The 6,000-nt window shown below is 38.0% G+C and overlaps 1 pseudogene; it reads left to right on the forward strand.

Moving 5' to 3' along the window:
• Positions 1-1,964: 1,964 nt before the first annotated feature.
• LOC128069061 (cardiolipin synthase (CMP-forming)-like) lies at positions 1,965-4,664 on the forward strand (annotated as a pseudogene).
• The last annotated feature ends 1,336 nt before the right edge of the window (positions 4,665-6,000 follow it).

The following is a 6,000-nucleotide window of genomic DNA, read 5'->3' on the forward strand; positions in this document are numbered from 1 at the left end:
TCTGATATAAAGGATGACAGAAACTTGTATCCACATGATTACTGTTGTTCAGTAGCTCAGTCGTGTCCGACTCATTGTGATCCCATGGACTGAAGCACACCAGGCTTCCCTGTGCTTCATTATCTCCCAGAAGTTGCTCAAACTCATGTCTGTCAAGTGGGTGATGCCATCCAACCATTTCATCCTCCACCATCCCATTCTCCTCCCGTCTTCAGTCTTTCCCAGCATCAGGGACTATTCCAGTGAGTCAGCTTTTCTCATCAGGTGGCCAAAGCCTTCAGCTTCAGCATCAGTCTTTCTAATGAATATTCAGGACTGATGTCCTTTAGGATTGACTGGTTGGATCTCCTTGCAGTCCAAGGGACTCTCGCCTCCAACATCACAGTTCAAAAGCATCAATTCTTTGTTGCTCAGCTTTCTTTATAGTCCTGCTCCCACATCCATATATGACTGCTGGAAAAACCATAGCTTGACTAGACAGACCTTTATTGGTAAAGTAATGTCTCTGCTTTTTAATATGCTGTCTAGGTTGGTCATAGATTTTCTCCCAAGGAGCAACCTAGCATCTTTTAATTTTGTGGCTGCATTCACAATCTGCAGTGATTTTGGAACCCAGAAAAATAAAGTTTGTCACTGTTTCCGTTGTTTTCCCATCTATTTGCCATGAAGTGGTGGGACCAGATGTCATGATCTTCATTTTTTGAATGTTGAGTTTTAAGCCAACTTTTCACTCTCCTCTTTCACTTTCATCAAGAGGCTCTTTAGTTCCTCTTCACTTTCTGCCATAAGGGTGGTGTCATCGGCGTATCTGCAGTTCCTGTTATTTCTCCCAGCAATCTTGATTCCAGTTTGTGCTTCATCCAGCCCAGCATATCTCAAGATGCATATAAGTTAAATAAGCAGGGTGACAATACACAGCTTTGATGCACTCCTTTCTCAATTTGGAGCCAGTCCATTGTTTCATCCCCAGTGCTAGCTGTTGCTTCTTGACTTACAGGGTTCATAGGAAGTAGGTAAGCTGGTCTGGCATTTCCATCTCTTTAAGAATTTTCCACAGTTTATTGTGATCCACACAGTCAAAAGATTTAGCGTAGTCAATGAAACAGAAGTAGATGTCTTTCTGGAATTCTCTTGATTTTTTTATGATCCAACAGATGTTCTCAAATTGATCTCTGGTTCCTCTGCTTTTTCTAAATCCAACTTGAACGTTTGGAAGTTCTCGGTTCATGTACTGTTGAAGCCTCGCTTGGAGAATTTTGAGCATTATCTTGCTAGCATGTAAAATGAGTGAAATGGTGTGGTAGTTTGAGCATTCTTTGGCATTGCCCTTCTTTGGGATTGAAATTATTTAAGAATGCAAAATGTATACAGGTGAAAAGGAGTACATGGATCAAGGATAATTAAAATTATAATACTTTAAGACTATGGGATTATACAGGAATATTTTCTTTCTTTTGCTTGTAATTTTAATAATGTTGGTATAGCATTTTTGGTGTCATTAGACAGTGATTGTCTACTCTATCCCTTTCTCAAATCTTGAGTTTGAATTTTTAAAAGAAGCATAGAAAAAACAAAAAGTGCACAGAAATATCTCCTACCATGAGGGTTCAGGAACAAATCAGCCTGGAAATGTTTGAAAAGGAACAGAAAAAAAAAATTCTCACCTGGATGCAACCCCTAGTTTATTCTCACTACTGAGCCCTGCTTAATAGAATGACACTATCTAAAATGCTTATTTAAATGTTTACTTTTTGCTTAATAGAATGGACTAAAAATACATCTTTTCAATGCTTCTGTTGTCAGCAGCAATATCAGTTAATACACTGGAAGCCTCCAGTGGTCATGGTATTTGCCACCCTAGGTCCTTCGTTGGTCAGTATTGCAGAGTAGGATGTGATGTAGCTGTAATACCTTAGAGTTCCATGAAGGGAATAAACACTAGGTGACCATTTAGTGTTCACCACATGCCAGTTTCTGAGCTGGGTGAGTAGGTGAATGTTTTAACTGAATTGTCCAAACAAAGCTGTGAGATAGTATCATGATTTTTATTTTAAAGATGACAGATTTGCGGTTCAATAGATTCAGAAAATTCCTAATGATTTCTAATTCTGCAAAGTAAGAAAGAACTAGGTAAGGTACTTGAAAGTTCTCCATTTTCATACCCTGGAAATGTTGGATAAATTTATGACTGAAAAGATAAAACCTTAAATGTATACATGCCTGCCAGTGCAGGAGGTGCAAGAAACACAGGTTGGATGCCTGGGTCAGGAAGATCCCATGGAGTAGGAAATGGCAACCTGCTACATTATTCTTGCCTAGAGAATCCCATGGACAGAATAGCTTGGTTGGCTACAGTCCAGAGGGTCACAAAGAGTCAGACACAGTTGCACTCATTTCATATGCTAGCAAGGTAATGCTCAAAATTCTCCAAGCTAAGCTTCAACAGTACATGAACCAAGATGTTCAAGCTGGATTTAGTCAGTCAGGTCGCAAATACACACATACATAGATGAACGCACAAGAAGAAAGATACATAGAGACAAGAGAAAAGCACAGAGTAGTTAGAATACTGAGACTCTGGAGCTTCCAAGGAAGATGATAGAACTCAGTAACTTAAGGGCTTAGGTATTGCCACCTTGTAAGATCTGGAGATAAGTTTTTAGTTCTGCAAAGACTAGGAAATTGGACCTAAGACCCACACACACAGCCAGGATCGGCTATAAGCAGGATGTTCAGTTAAAAAAAAAAAAAAGGTGACCTAGAAAAAAAATCCATCCACCAGTACTGAATAACAAGGAACATCACTACTTTTTGCTTAGACTTTAAATGAGGAAAAATATTAAAATAAAATACTTTCAATTGAGATGGAAAACCTGAAGCTTTGTTTCATGGGGCTTTGGTTTTGCTTTTATCTTGGCTATTTCATTTTTGGTTATGCTCATGGTCCCAGAACCTCTGGACCAAGAGATTCTTATAGCAGTTTATACCACCAGTGATACAATTTTCACCAAGCCAGTGATACCCCAGAATTAAATGGAACATCTCTCTAGGAGGAGACTTTCACAATCCAGGCCATAAGCTATTCTCATCAATCAAATGATGACCTCACAATCAAAATTTTTTAAAAAAAAACACATAAGGAAAAACTATGCATGAGTTAACAGACACAGTAAATAGCAGGATTAGAGCCCTGAAGACTTGAGATAGTATAACATAACACTAAAAGTTATGGCATAAGCATAATTAAATTAATCAGTGAAGGAATAAACCCTAAGAAAAGAGTCACTATGTCACTATGAAAAACAATGAGGGACTTCCCTGGTGGACCAGTGGCTAAAGCTCCCAGCTCCCAATGCAGGGAGCCCAGGTTCAATCCCTAGCTAGGGAGTTAGATCCCACATGCCACAGTTGAGAGTTTGCATGCTGCAGTTAGAGACCCCATGTGCCACAGCTAAGACCCAGTGCAGCCAAATAAATAAATAAATAATTTTAATGGAAAAAATTAAGGAAAATAATGAGTAGTTTAAAAAATAGAATTTCTAGAAATGAAACTATAGCTCTCATAATTACACCTAACAAATGAGTAAAATAAGTTATTAGATACATGAAGAGGCAATAAAGCACCCAAATGACAAAATTTTTAAAATTAACTGTATATTACACAGCCATTAAAAATGAAGCATATCCTTATATGCAGAATCTAAAAAGAAATTATGCAAATGAACTTGTTTACAAAACAGAAACAGACTCACAGAGAATGAACTTATGGTTGCCAGTGGGGAAGGGTGTAGGGAAGTGATAATCAAAGAGTTTGGGATGGAAAGGTACACACTGCTGTATTTAAAATGGATAACCAACAATGTCCTACAATATAGCACAGGGAACTCTGCACAATGTTATGTGGCAGCCTGGATGGGAGAGAAATTTGGAGAACAAATACATGTATATGTATGGCTGAGTCCCTTTGCTGTCCACCTGAAACTGTTAATTGGCTGTACTTCGATACAAATAAAGAGTTTTAAAAAAGAAAAAAAAAAATTAACTGGAGGGCCTTCTTGGGGAAGGGGGAAAGGTGGTCATCATTGCCAAGGGTCCAGGCAATGACAGGGCTAGGAAAACACAACCAGGCCTATGTGAAAATCCATGGACAATTCCAGATGTTATGTGAATGAGAATTGTCTTGCCTCCAGTTTGGGGCTATTTGATTATCAGAGAATATTTTCATATTGCATTACGAGTTTTTGCTTTAGCTGGCCTACTCGATTTCTTGAATTAATTTTTTGTTCAAAATCTGGACAATCAGAAATCAACTCTTGGATGTGTCCTTGGTTAACCTGCTGATACAATACCTATCAGTACCTTCTATATTAGTTTGACCTATGCAGATATTATTCTGGTCTGACTTATTTACATGATAATTTTAAAGATGTAATGTTGATTGCTATGACTTTGATGTCAAATATTGAACTCTTCCAACATTGAGAATGCTTGCTAACTATTTCAATCCTTGCTGTGCCACTACTAAATTAAAACCAGTTCTCATCAGCAAGGTAGACACAGAAGTCCACCTCACCTTGGTGGCAGCTTTTTTGGCAGCTGAGTTTTCAGTCATAGTTGATCCTTTAACACATGGACATGAGAGTCGTGGAAATGAGAGCCACTGACCTTGGAGTTAAAAACCCGGAAATAAAAAAATGATGTGCTAACAGTTTGACAGTTCCTCAAAAAGTTAAGCATAGAATTACCCTATGATCTGGCGATTCCATGTCTAGGTATATACTCATAAGAATTTAAAAAATGAAAGAAAGTGAAGTCACTCAGTCATGTCCCCATGAACTGTAGCCTGCCAGGCTCCTCTGTCCATGGGATTTTCCAGGCAAGTATACTGGAGTGGGTTGCCATTTCCTTCTCCAGGGGATCTTCCTGACCCAGGGATCAAACCCTGGTCTTCTGCATTGTAGGCAGATGCTTTACCCTCTGAGCCACCAGGAAAAGTGGGAACTCAAATACTTACACACCAATGTTTATAGCAGAATTATTTGCAATAGCCAAAAGATGGAACAACAGATGAATGGATACTCAAAACATGGTATTCACATGCGATGGAATATGATTTAGATTTTAAAAGGAATGAAATCCTTGTATATGCTACAACATGGGTGAACTTGAAAGATATTACACTAAGTGAAATAAGCCACACACACAAAAAACAAATATTGTATGATTCATCTTACATAAAGTACCTAGAATAGGCAAACTCATATAGACAGGAAGTAATACTACTGTAGATGTACTGTAGTAACAGCTAGTAAATGTTCCTAGAGAATGTAGGGAGTGGGGAGTGAGGATTTGTTTTTTAAGAGGTACAGTTTCTATTTGGGATGGTGTAAAAGTTCTGGAAATGCATAGTGGTGGTGGTGGCATATTGTGAATGTACTTAACACCACTGAATTGTACACGTGAAAATGGCTAAATGAGTAAAATTTTGTGTATTTTATAACAATAAAAAAGTATGATTTTATAACAAGAAAATTTAAATACAGGACCACCAAATTACATTTGAAATTCACATAAGTTATGAAAAATTTTTAGCATAAGTCCCTTTCAATATTTGGGATAAACTTATACTAAAAAAATTAATGTGTTGTTTTCCTAACATTCAAATGTAATGGGGCATCCTGTATTTTATGTGGCAACCCTCACAAGAGATGCTCAGAATCTAAACTCAGGTAGGGACAAAGTAATGAAGAGGGTTCGGGATATATTTTAGGATTTAAACTGATGGACTTGGTGACTAAATGGAATGAGCTTGTGCTCAAAAGAGAGGAAGTATGAATTGCATTGAGACTTCTGTTTTACAACACAGAAGGGCCATTCATGGAGGTAAAGAACCATCGCAGCCATTCAGTTCATTCATTTGTTCAACTAATCTGTATACTTTGCCAACATTATTGTGGAGAGAGCTGTCCAGACTTCAGTGAAGAAACAGTCCAAAGGGGC

The sequence above is a fragment of the Budorcas taxicolor genome, chromosome 25 (assembly GCF_023091745.1).
Source record: "Budorcas taxicolor isolate Tak-1 chromosome 25, Takin1.1, whole genome shotgun sequence".
Classification (NCBI taxonomy): Eukaryota; Metazoa; Chordata; class Mammalia; order Artiodactyla; family Bovidae; genus Budorcas; species Budorcas taxicolor.